At 46.8% G+C, this 14,342-nt stretch overlaps 1 long non-coding RNA gene across 1 annotated transcript; it reads right to left on the reverse strand.

Annotated features, from left to right (window-relative positions):
* Positions 1-2,292: 2,292 nt before the first annotated feature.
* On the reverse strand, positions 2,293-14,052 carry LOC142718878 (uncharacterized). The gene is made up of 9 exons (XR_012872584.1): positions 13,869-14,052; positions 12,834-12,961; positions 12,122-12,188; positions 11,859-11,923; positions 6,147-6,284; positions 4,142-4,274; positions 3,240-3,306; positions 2,973-3,037; positions 2,293-2,403 (listed from the first exon to the last, which is right to left on the reverse strand). It is a non-coding gene; the product is annotated as an uncharacterized LOC142718878 (long non-coding RNA).
* Between the last annotated feature and the right edge of the window lie 290 nt (positions 14,053-14,342).

Consider the following 14,342-nt stretch of genomic DNA (forward strand, 5'->3'; position numbering starts at 1 on the left):
GCAGGGAAGCAAATCCAGGACCGGTGAAGTGACTACCATCATATAGTACAGACAGGGAAGAAATCCAGGACCGGTGAGGTGACTACCATCATATAGTACAGGCAGGGAAGCAAATCCAGGACCGGTGAGGTGACTACCATCATATAGTACAGGCAGGGAAGCAAACCCAGGACAGTCCACCCTGACTGGGGATTTCTCGCTGACCAGACAAGTGTTAATATAATGTATTCAGGTATATTTTTGCTGTTATCATTAATGTCTATGGATAAAACAAATCACAAAAACTCCAAAAAGGCCAAACCATTTATTCATACAACTGTACTAGAATATTATCATTTATTGTCACAGAGTGAAATCAGAACAGAAAATGTTGTCATCAGACTCTCTCCGTCCTGCAGCCTCAGGCTTTGGGCCTGTAACTTCAAACTTTTCAGCATCGATATTAACCCCTTCAGGACACAGCCTGTTTTGGCCTTCTGGACGCAGGCGATTTTTTCAAATCTGACATGTGTTAGTTTATGTGGTAATAACTCCGGAATGCTTTTACCTATCCAAGCGATTCTGAGATTATTTTCTCGTGACATATTGTACTTTACGTCAGGGAAAAAATTTGGTCGATAAATTCAGTATTTATTTGTGAAAAACACCAAAATTTTGAGAAAATTTGCAAAAATGTAAATTTTTCTAAATTTGAATGTATCTGCTTGTAAAACAGATATTAATACCACACAATAGTGACTAGTTTACATTTCCCATATGTCTACTTTATATTTGCATCGTTTTTTGAACGTCCTTTTATTTTTCTAGGACGTTACAAGGCTTATAAGTTTAGCAACAATTTCTCACAAGAAATTTCTAAAACCTGTTTTTCATGGACCAGTTCAGTTCTGAAGTGGCTTTGAGGGCCTTCTATATTAGAAACTCCCCATAAATCACCCCATTTTAAAAACTGCACCCCTGAAAGTATTCAAAACCGAATCAAGAAAGTTTCTTAACCCTTTAGGCATTTCACAGGAATTAAAGCAATGTAGAGGTGTAATTTACAAATTAAATTTTTGTTGCAGAAATTCATTTGTAATAAAAAAATTCTGTAACACGGAAGGTTTTACATGAGAAACACAACTCAATATTTATTGCCCAGATTCTGCAGTTTTTAGAAATATTCCACCTGTGGCCCTAGTGCGGTAATGGACTGAAGCACCGGCCTCAGAAGCAAAGGAGCACCTAGTGGATTTTGGGGCCTCCTTTTTATTACAATATATTTTAGGCTCCATGTCAGGTTTGAAGAGGTCTTGTGGTGCCAAAACAGTGGAAACTCCCAAAAAGTGACCCCATTTTGGAAACTACACCCCTCAAGGAATTTCTCTAGCTGTATAGTGGGCATTTTAACCCCACAGCTTTTTTACTGAATTTATTGGAATTAGTCTGTGAAAATGAAAATCGACAAATGAATGGGCAGATGTTTGCCGACGCTTTCAAGCAGTATTTTCGGCCGTAATTCCAGGCATAAAACGCCTGAATTATGTCCGTAAAAAGTGCGTTTGAACATACCCTAACACTGCAATACCCAAAAAATCCCTTCAACCAATCCCTAATAACCTCCTTTGCCCCTCTTCCCCTTGAGAGATACCCATCCTCTTTTGCTGCAATGATCTCCCTAGACATCTCAAAAAGTAGACAAACCTTTCCTTTCCCCAACACTTCCTGGCACAAGTGTGAGTAGATAGAGGTCAGCAAACATGTAGAAGTGTCCTGGCCCCAAACTTTCACCCTTCTTTCCACTAAAGGATTGGCTTTTAGTATTGTGCCTCCTTGTCTTTACCTTTTTCCCTCATCATGTTTGAACATTTTTTACAGCACCTTCAACAGCTTGCCCATCACCCCTTCTAACCTCAACATCAGACCACTCATAATCATCTGACAGATCAGAATCAGACTCAACAGTTGCTGTTATCTTCTTCCTACATTGCTTCACTTTTAGTCATATTGACATCTTGTCCTTCCGGTGGTCCCCATAGTGACTTGCCTTCTCTGCTGCTCTTTACGTCCAGACAAGTTGCTCCTGTAATTACAAACATCGTGCCAGTGCCCTCCTTGTGTAGTAAACATTTTGGCCCCATGTTCGGATTATGAGTCCCTCCTGGGATCATGCTGCCCTCACCCACCCAGGAACGCTGTGCAAGGGCCCTGGCACTTGGCCCATCATCATGTGATATTCCCTAAAAAAAAATTCTATGCTGACACCATTGAGGATAGCTGCCTTGCTTCCACGATGCAAGGACACTTACTTTCAGCCACCACATCTAAACAGTCCATTACACCCCAAGTCCTTGTGCTGCATGACTTGTGGGAGCTCTATAGGTGGCGATATCCTGGACCCTTCCACTGCTTTCCGCTTGAGTCCTGTAAATATAAAAACATTTTGCCAGTATCCATTGTCACCTATGCCTGCAGACCATATTGGGTAATGCAACTCACTCAAGTCCTTGTCTACTGCATCATATTGGTACGGCCGCCTCAAGTTTCACACAAAAATAGTAGTCCTAAATTAGGCCTATCGAACTTCCAGTCTGTGGCGCCGTGAGATCGAACGCATTAATGTGCCCTCTGCAAGGAACTGCAGCAACTGCCGCCACCGTAGTTCCCACGCTACCTCCCTGAAGCCCTTGTAGATAATTTTACCAGGTCTTGACGTGTTCCAAATGTTCTTGGCAGGGCAGCCCTGCCTAAAATCCCCCTTCACTACCCCCAATCTCCTCACCCAATTACCTTACACCTACGTTCAGGCCCAAACCGGGCCATGTGGCCAGAATTTTAGGCAAAGAAACCCCTAACTTTCACTATGCCTATTCCTACCAAGTATACAATGTTCCCCTCTACTACCCCTTTCTTAACATTTTGCCCGCTCGTCACTCTTTCAGTGTAGAGAGCTACTGGTGGGTACTGTATATAGTAACTAATGATGGATATACCTCATATAGATGAAATATGACTTCAGAGAGTCCCCCTGGCAGCAGGCAGCCGATCACAACAATATCTGGAACAGAAAATGTAAATTGTGCAGATATTATGAGGTGAGCTTAGTATGGGCCATCATATCAACAAATATATGTTCAGCCTATTGACAACATTGGGGAATTTGTTCCCGCAGCCTCGCTTGTCATGTGTCTCTATAGGAACATTCTGGGTGACATCACATTATAGGACTTCTATAGGTTGTTATTTTCTATAATACTCACATATATACGGTGGATCTTCTAGCATGTCGGCTGTCACTGGGGCCGCATATTCACATGTCTTATATGTCTGTAATATACATAATGGGTTTACTGCATATACATAAAATAACCCCATATCTATAATGTATAATAATATATTTACTGTCACACGTGTCATTTCCTATCACAGGGCGAGTCCAATACCCCCTCTGCCACAGAAATAACGCCAGCAGTATGACGGCACATGACAATTGGATGGCGCTGGTATAGATGTTGTGTGAGGGCCCTGGAGCTTATAGTTATTCTCCTATATAATCTTATCCTTAATAAAATACATCTAATTTATTTCTTGTTTAGTCTTTTGGACTGGAGTAGAGAGGGTAGAAAATGGGAAATTACGTTTCTGGTTTCAGATACCAGAGAAATTATTCATTAAAGATTTTTTCTGACAGTTTTAAAACTTGAGTATAAGCCGCATATGTCTATAAATAACAGACAGTCACTACTCATCCTCCATATTCCCTGCGGCTCCTGCGCTGGTGGTTCTGATGTCTTTGGTTACTAGGCCACAGCGGTCATGTCAGTGTGGACGGCTGTCACTGCTGCAGCTATTATGTCACATCCAGGGCCGGCCTCAGGTTGATTGGTGCCCTGTGCTGTACCTTCTATGGACGCCCTCCCCCCTTATGATGTACTATGTAGTGGCCCATTAATATAATCATACAGCGCCCAATAACATCACCTAGTCATTAGGCTATGAAATCTATCTTTCTGTCTTTCCACAGGTTTGGGCACCAAGTGCTGGCTCGGGAGTGCCAGCTGTGGGGGCTCAGGACATCTATGGTGGTGGCGCCCCCTTCAGTATTGACCAGTAATGCGCCCTGTGCGATCGTGTAGAGATGCAGGAAATAAAATACACCGACCTTGGACTCTCCTACTGAATACGTCCGGCTGAATGTAGGACGTTGTGTGATGGTGAGGTGGAGGGCTCTGCTTATTCTGTGATCTGCCCTCCTGGGACGTGTGGTTCTCATCAGCTCTTATGAGGAATTAATACTAGGAGTAAGAAAGACAAAGTATTAGGAGAAATCCCAAACGATGGAAACATTTTCATGTAGAACAGAGACCAGTCCCCAACATTGTATTTTATAGCTTTAGGTGTATTACATATTATCTCATTTTTATGCTTCTACAATGTGTCTCTTATCAGTGAGTTATTATAATGAACTATATTCTTATTACATCACAACAGTAACTATTATGGGGTTTCTGAGGGGGTTCATACAAATATTCACACAGACACTTTATTAGGAGTCCTGCCACCCCTCCCCCTACAATGCTGCAGATAAACGCTGTGGATGTCAGAGTGACAGGCGGCATGGACAGGTCCGCTCCCGGCCCCCCGCTTTTATTACTTGTAGTAATGATAACAGTAAGGTAAGCAGTGTCTCCCCTGACTGCTAGTAAAGTTTGGGGCACATGTCTGGGATACATGGCACAAGTGCCCAGCGCTGAGACACCAAGTAGTAGAGATGACTCCTGATCCCTGTACCTTTCCTTCACCACGACATTACAATATACAATATTATATAATACAACCCCTCAGCAGTTACATGACGTGGAATCAGTGGCTATTACAAGATGTTTGCCCATTTGGCCTAAGTATTTAGCCGGTCAGGGGGCTTCTCCCATATGACTTTCTCACATAAATCAGGGGAGGACATACCATATGTGAGATCTGTGCAGTTACATTGGGGCCAAGCTATTTTTTTCTATTCTTCCATCTACCACCCCCTATTGTGCCCTTACCTGTCCCCCCTAGACTACAAGGCACCGCCAGTCATGTGGCCGTCTTCATATTACACATAGAAACCCATTACCTACACGATCCCTATCCCTATATACAGGGGCGTAACTAGGAAAGACTGGGCCCCATAGCAAACTTTTGACTGGGGCCCCCCCTCTGCTGGGTATCACACAACCCCCCCCCCTTGTAGATAGTGCCTCCCTATAGATTCCACCACACAGCGCCCCCCTATAGATAGCACCATACACAGCCCCTGCAGATAACGCCATACAGCCCCCCTGTAGATAACGCCATACAGACTCCCTTTGTAGATAACGCCATACAGCCCCCCTGTAGATAACGCCATACAGCCCCCCTGTAGATAACGCCATACAGCCCCCCCTGTAGATAACGCTATATAGCCCCCCCCCAAAAAAAAACGTCCTATAGTTTGTCCTACAAAAGACATGCATCCCCTATCCACAGGATAGGGGATACATGTGTGATCACTGGCAGCGATAAGGAGAACGGGGGACCGAAAGTCCCCCGAAGTTCTCCATGACTAACCTCGGACTTCCGGCGTCTGCGCAGTTCAATAAAAATGAAAGGAGCGCTGGTCACGCATGAGCACAAGCGCGACCGGCGCTCCATTCATTTCTACGGAGCTGCCGACACAGACCCCGGAAGTCCGAGGTTTGTCATGGAGAACTTAGGGGGGACTTTCGGTCCCCCGTTCTCCTCATCGCTGCCAGCGATCACACATGTATCCCCTATCCTGTGGATAGGGGATACATGTCTTATGTAGGAACAACCCCTTCAGTGGCGTCGCGCTGTAGCAGCCATAGCGGCTGCTAGCGGAGCCTGCGGCCATGGGAGGGGGCCGTGCCGGCGGGTGGCACGGGCCCCCTCATGCTGCAGGCCCTGTAGAAGTCGCTACGGCTGCTATAGCGGTAGTTACGCCACTGCGTATAAGTTTGTACGGCGTAAAACTACAGCTCCCAGCATGGCCGGAACAATGGTAAGGATATGCTGGGAGATGCGGTTTCACAAAAAAAATCCTATCACCATCATCTCGCTGCAGATCATACAGTGACTACAATACTGATTAGAGGCAGAATAAACATTTACATTAAGTGACTCACCGGTGACGTCTCAGATTCTAGTTCTTTTCTTCTCCCTCCGGTTCAGACATCTATGATGGATTTCTCCCGGCCATGACCCATTTCTGCAGTTTTCCGTTTAGATGTCTTCAGCTTCTCACTTTTAAAACATTTCTGCACCTATAAAACGAAGTTAAAATTCTCAACACATCTAAATATAACTGTCACAAATACACAACATGTCCCCTGTAGATAGTGAGCTACATAGAAGCCCCTGTAGATAGTGCCCACATATGGACTCCAGAGCTGCAAGGCAATAAATAGTGCTAACCACTGAGCCACCGTGCTGCCCTACATATAGCTTCCCCTATAGTTAGTGCTCCACGTATAGCCCACCTCTGTATATAGTGTCTCACATATAGCTCCCCCTGTATATAGTGTCCCACATATAGCCCACCCCTGTAGACTGTGCACTACATATAGCCACCCTGTTGCTAGTGCCCCACAGGTAACCCACCCCTGTATATAGTGTCCCACATATAGACCCCCCTGTATATAGTGGCCCACATATAGACCCCCCTGTATATAGTGGCCCACATATGGACCCCCTGTATATAGTGGCCCACATATAGAGCCCCCTGTATATAATGGCCCACATATAGAGCCCCCTGTATATAGTGGCCCACACCCCCACATATAGACCCCCCTGTATACAAGGCCGCCATCAGGAATTTCAGGGCCCCCTACAGCTAAATTTTCTGGGCCCCCCTACCGTGGCACCGCCTGTTAATGGTACTCCGTCCAGCACTATATCATGGTACCCAGGGCCGCCATCAGGGGGGGTATTAGGGGTACTGATGTGAGAGGCCCGGCCAAACCTAATTGAAAGGGGGGCCCGGCAAACTGCCGCGACTTGCCTTTGGTAGAAAAAAAACAGGCCCCTGCAATGGGGCCCGTTTATTTCACCAAAAGAATGTCATGAGCTGCGGGCCCCCCTTTCAATTAGGTTTGGCCAGGCCTCTCACATCAGTACCCATAATACCCCCCCTGATGGCGGCCCTGGGTAGCATGGGGGCCGTCAAACACCGCCGCCCGTGCGACCGATCGCGCGCACCCGCAAACTCCCGCGCATGCGCTCCGGCGACCGCCTGGAACCGCGCACCGAATTTTGAGGCAGATTTTGACCTGCCCACACTATCTTGCCGCGTTTTTTGCCTGTGGCGATTGAGGACAGCAGACAGAAAACGCAGCGAAAAATGCATTTTCTGCCTCCCATTGATTTCGATGGGAGGTCAGAGGCAGAACCGCCGCAACAAAGGACGTGCTGCTTTTTCTTTTTTCCGCGACTGGCTCCCATTGATTTCAGATTAAATCAATGGGAGGCGGTTTTGGAAGTTGTTTGGTGCTGATTCTGACGCAGTGTCCGAGTCAATATCAAGGGCCAAAAACTCTGTGAACTGGGCCTTATTTTGAGGGCTTATTCAGACGATCGTGTAATACGTCCGTGCAACGCGCGTGATTTTCACGGGCCTCGCACGGACCTGTTACTCTATGGGGTCGTGCAGACTGTCAGTGATTTTCATGCAGCGTGAGTCCGTGTGTCCGCTGCGTAAAACTCACGACATGTCCGATATTTGGGCATTGTTCGCGCATCACGCACCCATTGAAGTCAATGGGTGCGTGAAAATCCCGCCCAGCACTTCCGCAGCCGTATAAACTATGAATGAAAACAGAAAAGCACCACGTGCTACAAACATACAAACAGAGTGTCATAATGATGGCGGCTGCGCAAAAATCACGCAGCCGCGCATCATACGCTGCTGACACACAGAGCTGTTATGGACCTTTTGCATGCGCAAAACGCCACGTTTTTTGCGCGTGCAAAAAGCACACGCTTGTGTGAATCCGGCCTTAGGGTAGGAACACACTAGGCATGAACGCTGCGGATTTTATGCAACACATTTTATTGTGGAAAATCCGCAGCGTATTACAGTCGCAGCCGAGTGGGTGAGATATGAACAAATCTCATTCACACGCTGCAAAAATAATGGACCTGCAGTGTGGCTTTTGGCTTTTTAAGCCGCAGCGATTCAATGTATTCTGTGGAATCGCTGCTCCTCTGTTGCGGAAATGCTGCGGTTCTGCCGCAAAAATCACACATGAGAAAAAAAAAAGGTACTTTTTTAAATTGATAAAGTTTAGACTTGCCCCGGCCGTAGTCCTGGTGACGCGATCCTCTATTCTTAGCGCAGCCCCGCCTCCTGTCATGACGTTTCATCCCATGTGACTGCTGCAGCGGTCACATGGTCTACAGCGTCATCCCAGGAGGCGGGGCTACGTTCAGAAGAGAGAGATGCGTCACTTAAACTACGGCCGGGGTAAGTCTAAACTTTTTTTTCCCTGCAGGATTCCCACAGCGGACAAGCCTCACCAAACCTGCGCCACTATTTGGTGCGGTTTTGCTGGCAGAATTCCCTGCGGCTACCGGGGCGGATAAGCTGTGTAGTTTTACTCAGCATATCCGCCTAGTGTGTCCCTTATGATGTCGCTCCTGGAGCTGCTGCCGCTCTCTAAATAGGCAGTTGGTCCAGTAGAATTTGGAATTATTTTTTTTTGTGAACCAGCTTAAAAAAATACAAAACTTTTGTGTTAGGGCCTGTTCACATCACCGTTCGCTTCCGCTCCGGGGTTCCGTCTGAGGTTTCTGTCGGGTGAACCCCGCAACGGAAAGTGAAAGTGATAGCACAGCTTCCGTTTCCATCACCATTAGCGCAGTCGACTGCGCTATTGATTCCGTCCGAAAACCAGCCGGAATGGTGACGAACGGAAACCATTAGCGATATTTCCGTCACCATTGAGATTAATGGTGACTGAAACGGAAGCTGTGCTGTCACTTTCACTTTCCGTTGCGGGGTTCACCCGACGGAAACCTCAGACGGAACCCCGGAACGGAAGCGAACGGTGATGTGAACAGGCCCTAACACAAAAGTTTTGTATTTTTTTAAGCTGGTTCACAAAAGAAAATAATTCCAAATTCTACTGGACCAACTGCCTATTTAGAGAGCGGCAGCAGTTCCAGGAGCGACATCATAAGGGACACACTAGGCGGATATGCTGAGTAAAACGACACAGCTTATCCGCCCCGGTAGCCGCAGGGAATTCTGCCAGCAAAACCGCACCAAATAGTGGCGCAGGTTTCGTGAGGCATGTCCGCTGCGGGAATCCTGCAGGGAAAAAAAGTTTAGACTTGCCCCGGCCGTAGTTTAGGTGACGCATCTCTCTCTTCTGAACGTAGCCACGCCTCCTGGGATGACGCTGTAGACCATGTGACTGCTGCAGCGGTCACATGGGATGAAACGTCATGACAGGAGGCGGGGCTGCGCTAAGAATAGAGGATCGCGTCACCAGGACTACGGCCGGGGCAAGTCTAAACTTTATCAATTTAAAAAAGTACCTTTTTTTTTTCTCATGTGTGATTTTTGCGGCAGAACCGCAGCATTTCCGCAACAGAGGAGCAGCGATTCCACAGAATACATTGAATCGCTGCGGCTTAAAAAGCCAAAAGCCACACTGCAGGTCCATTATTTTTGCAGCGTGTGAATGAGATTTGTTCATATCTCATCCACTCTGCTGCGACTGTAATACGCTGCGGATTGTCCACAATAAAATGTGTTGCATAAAATCCGCAGCGTTCATGCCTAGTGTGTTCCTACCCTAAGGCCGGATTCACACAAGCGTGTGCTTTTTGCATGCGCAAAAAACGTGGCGTTTTGCGCATGCAAAAGGTCCATAACAGCTCTGTGTGTCAGCAGCGTATGATGCGCGGTTGCGTGATTTTCGCGCAGCCGCCATCATTATGACACTCTGTTTGTATGTTTGTAGCACGTGGTGCTTTTCTGTTTTCATTCATAGTTTATACTGCTGTGGAAGTGCTGGGCGGGATTTTCACGCACCCATTGACTTCAATGGGTGCGTGATGCGCGAACAATGCACAAATATCGGACATGTCGTGAGTTTTACGCAGCGGACACACGGACACATGCTGCATGAAAATCACTGACAGTCTGAACGGCCCCATAAAGTAACATAGGTCCGTGCGAGGCGCGTGAAAATCACTGACAGTCTGCACGGCCCCATAGACTAACATAGGTCCGTGCGAGGCGCGTGAAAATCACGCTCGTTGCACGGATGTATTACACGTTCGTCTGAATAAGCCCTAACAATAAGGCCCAGTTCACAGAGTTTTTGGGCCTTGATATTGACTCGGACACTGCGTCAGAATCAGCACCAAAAAACTTCCAAAACCGCCTCCCATTGATTTAATCTGAAATGAATGGGAGCCAGTCGCGGAAAAAAGAAAAAGCAGCACGTCCTTTCTTGCCGCGGTTCCGCCTCTGACCTCCCATCGAAATCAATGGGAGGCAGAAAATGCATTTTTCGCTGCGTTTTTTGCCTGCTGTCCTCAATCGCCGCGGGCAAAAAACGCAGCAAAAAAACGCGGCAAGATAGTGTGGGCAGGTCAAAATCTGCCTCAAAATTCTTTAAGGAATTTTGAGGCAGATTTTTTTTTGCCTGCAAAATACTGTGTGAACAGGGCCATACATAAACAGCACTTTGAGATAATTTACTCACTGTGTCAGAAGAGCTGCTCCCACTCTAGTCCTCTTCCGGCGATGTCTTCCAGGCGAGGTCTTCGGGTTAGACGTCCAGTCCTTCACCTCCAGCCAGGCTCCAGGTAAGTTTTGTCCATGTGTGTCCGCGGGCGGTCTCCAGTGCGGGCGTTCGTGGGTGCGCGCTCGGGAGTTTCCTTGGGCGCGCGCTCGGGAGTTTCCTTGGGCGAGCGATCGGGTGCGCGCGCGCGGGCGGACGGTTTGACGGCCCCCCATGACGAGGGGAGGGGGCCCGCAGCAGCAGCAGCAGCTCACGACATTCTTTTAGTGAAAAAAACGGGCCCCATTGCAGGGGCCCGTTTTTTCCTACCAAAAGAATGTCGCGGCAGTTGCCGGGCCCCCCTTTCAATTAGGTTTGGCCGGGCCCCTCACACCACTACCCCTAATACCCCCCTGATGGCGGCCCTGCCTGTATATAATGGCCCACATATAGAGCCCCCTGTATATAATGGCCCACACCCCCACATATAGACCCCCCCTGTAGCTACTGCCCCACATATAGACCCCCTATATATAATAGCCCACATAAAGATGACCCCCCCCCCATAGATAATGCCATTCACATTTTTATGAGGGGAAAAAAAACAAAAACTTGACATACTCACATTCTCCGGTTCCCACGCTGTTCACTGGCGATGCAGACATGCTCTCTTCTGAGCATGTCTGCAGGAGTTGAACGAGCGTCCTCCAATGACGCTGATTGGCGGGGCAGAATGACTTGCCCCGCCAATCAGCACCTTCCAAGCATGGAAGCGGCGCGATGATGTCATCGCGCCGCTAGCCAATCAGTGTCATTGTAAGGCACTGGATGGTCAGGCACGGAACATGCCCGGCCATTCATGTATTTGGCTGCCGCTAGCACTGGGGCCCCCTCCGGTGCTAGCGACACCTACAGGCATGAGATGGCCTGTGTAAGGCTCGGCGTCGCGGGCCCCACAGTAGCGACGCTACCGCTGTAGTAGCCATAACGGCTGCTAGCGGCGCCACCGGGCCCCCTCAAGCCCCGGGCCCCGTAGCAGCCGCTACTGCTGCTACCGCGGTAGTTACGCCACTGCCTATATATAGTAACTAATGATGGACATACCTCATATAGATGAAATATGACTTCAGAGAGTCCCCCTGGCAGCAGGCAGCCGATCACAAGGTATTCTGGAATGAAAATGTAAATTGTGCAGATATTGTGAGGTGAGCTTAGTATGGGCCATCATATCAACAAATATATGTTCAGCCTATTGACATTGGGGAATTTGTTCCCGCAGCCTCGCTTGTCATGTGTCTCTATAGGAACATTCTGGGTGACATCACATTATAGGATTTCTATAGGTTGTTATTTTCTATAATACTTACATATATACGGTGGATCTTCTAGCATGTCGGCTGTCACTGGGGCCGCATATTCACATGTCTTATATGTCTGTAATATACATAATGGCTTTACTGCATATACATAAAATAACCCCATATCTATAATGTATAATAATATATTTACTGTCACACGTGTCATTTCCTATCACAGGGCGAGTCAGACATTGAACACATTTTGTAATGTAACATAGACCCAGGGAACATAACTATAGGGGTGAAGAGGTTGTAGTCACACACAGGCCCTGGTGTCCATGACTGGCATAAGGGGGTCACAACCTGAACAAATCCCCAATGCCGCCATCACCTGGAGGAATCCTGACACATGTAATGAATATTCTGGGCATGCACCGGGTTATCTGACAATATATAAGTTTAGGTGGCAGCTTAGTCTGGATGCCATAGTTCACCACACCGGGTTTCCAGGCTCTTGGTCTCTGATCCTAATATATTACAGGTTTGTAGCTTGTCAGTAATAAGCGGTCACTACATTTTGTGAGGGACATTTTTTTCTATTCTTCCATCTACCACCCCCAGCATTGAAGTGAGGAATATTAGGAAGAACAACCTTGTTTTCTGAGGGACAATGTGAGAAAACTGAAATTGGGCTCTTGGAGAGAATCTCCATTATTGCTATAAACAGCCAGTAAATATGTGATATAACGTGTGTAGAGGTAAAGAAATATTCGGCACTTACCTTGGACTCTCCTACTTTATATGCTGGGCAGTAGTTGGGCGCTCTCCTTATTTTTTGAGCCGCCCTCCTACACCTGGACCTGAGACCATCACAGAGATCTTCATTGGGCTGTTACTTTTTTATTACTCCTGGAAATGTAAGAAGAAATTGACAGCTGGGTGATGCTATTCCCTTTTCTCAATGGCCATGGTCTGATACTATACAATGAGTGCTGACAGATTCATAATGTTTAGGGACACGTCCTATAGACAAGAGATATTGTATGCCCCATATGTAAACATTTCCAGGAGGAATTATAGAGGAATGGCAATATGCAGAGTGCTAAGAAGAGATGCTCCAATATTATAATTTTATGGGAAATACAATGATTTACTTATAATAGGAACAGACAAGTCCAGAACATATGACCAGTATTATATACATAGAAGAGATAATACATCCTCCCTGGGATTGGAGCTTAATTGTAATTAAATATTATAATATAAGATTACACTTCATGGAAAATACAATTTGTCAGATATAGATTTAGGCAGCAGTGGATTTGGGGTCACTATATAGCAGGTAATGGAGTTGGTCCTCTCCTCTTTGCGGCTGGGTGGTGACAACCTGCGCAGGACTCCGCTCTCCAGAGGAACTACATTGGCAGCAGAAAAGCGGTGGAGAATTGTCCCAAAGGTCATGGGAAGGGAATGGAGAGGTAAACAAACATCACACCCGTCTGTCCTCAGTAGCTACATTGTGGCCCCATAATGGAGGGCCCGGTTTGATCTTCGCTATGAGGACCCCTGTCTTCTATGTCCGGCTCTATATCCAGGAGTAAGATTATGTGACTGGTGAACTTCTTGGTGTCAGTAGAATAAGAGTGTTGATGATAACTATGACGGCCGCCACGTGTCAGGGATCTATCTGCCTATGTGACATGGAGGAATGGCTTCAGTCATACACAACAGTGACGTCTGTTTTCTGACCTGATAATTTGGGACATGTGTGACTAATATGCAGGAAAGGTAAATTACAGGAAAGAGAGATCAATACCTGAGCGCTGTATTCAGGACACTGTCCCGCCAGCAACAGATATGGGACTAATCAAGGGATCTGTTTAGACAAGATCTAAGAAAAAAATACAAAACCTCTGATACAGAATAGATACAAGAATAGTTGTCATGTTACCAGAAGTTACACAAGAAAAACAGAGGAAAAGGATCCAGCGCTGAGACCATATGAGTCTATAAAAAATGGAAACTTCTTCCAAGTTTTATTGGACAAACGAAGTTAAAAATAGGATAGTCCGTGTATCTTTGGTATCCGTGGTTCATTGGGATGAATAAGCAGGTGCCTACGCGTTTCAGACGCGCTCTGCGTCCTTAATCATGGCTTTCCGTGAGAACTCTGTCAAAGGGCAATGGATTTTATATCCGGTCAAGCAGGTGAATTTGATTGCGGTCCACACAGATTACTTTGCTGGAACGCTTCGCCATTATTTAGTTCTGACGGCTGATCTGATAGATA

Source organism: Rhinoderma darwinii, chromosome 1, assembly GCF_050947455.1.
Source record: "Rhinoderma darwinii isolate aRhiDar2 chromosome 1, aRhiDar2.hap1, whole genome shotgun sequence".
Lineage (NCBI taxonomy): Eukaryota > Metazoa > Chordata > Amphibia > Anura > Rhinodermatidae > Rhinoderma > Rhinoderma darwinii.